We start from the raw sequence: 530 nt of genomic DNA on the forward strand, positions 1-530 counted from the left end.
TGTGTGTGTGTGGGGGTGTGTGTGTGGGTGTGGGTGTGGGTGTGTGTGCGCACTGTGGTTCTTCCGATTGTGTCATCACACAAGCTTTTATCTTTAAATTAATCCTGCATACATGCTACAGATTCAGTATCAGAACCGACCGCTAACTACACTAAAAGCAGCATGTGTGGGAATCATTATATAATAAAATATATTAATATATATATATATTATTAATAATAATAATAAACTTGGTGAAAGGCTTGTTAATCTTGTTTTTGCTGAGCAGAAATGACGTTGTCACATTGTTGGTCCATTACAGTAATTTGGTCCAGAGTTAAAAACTCTATCTGATGAATGGTGCATTGTTATGAACCTCTAGCTCCCCTGGTAGAGCGTGCACCCCCACGTAGGCTGGATCTTAGGCAGCGGCCGGGGGTTTGAATCCGACCTGCATACATGACACATTCCTGTCTGTGATCATCCATTAACATCCATTCCTTTAATTATGGTCAAAAGAATTCCTAATTTCTGCTTTTCTGACTCAAACA

Source organism: Etheostoma spectabile, chromosome 18, assembly GCF_008692095.1.
Source record: "Etheostoma spectabile isolate EspeVRDwgs_2016 chromosome 18, UIUC_Espe_1.0, whole genome shotgun sequence".
Taxonomy (NCBI): Eukaryota; Metazoa; Chordata; class Actinopteri; order Perciformes; family Percidae; genus Etheostoma; species Etheostoma spectabile.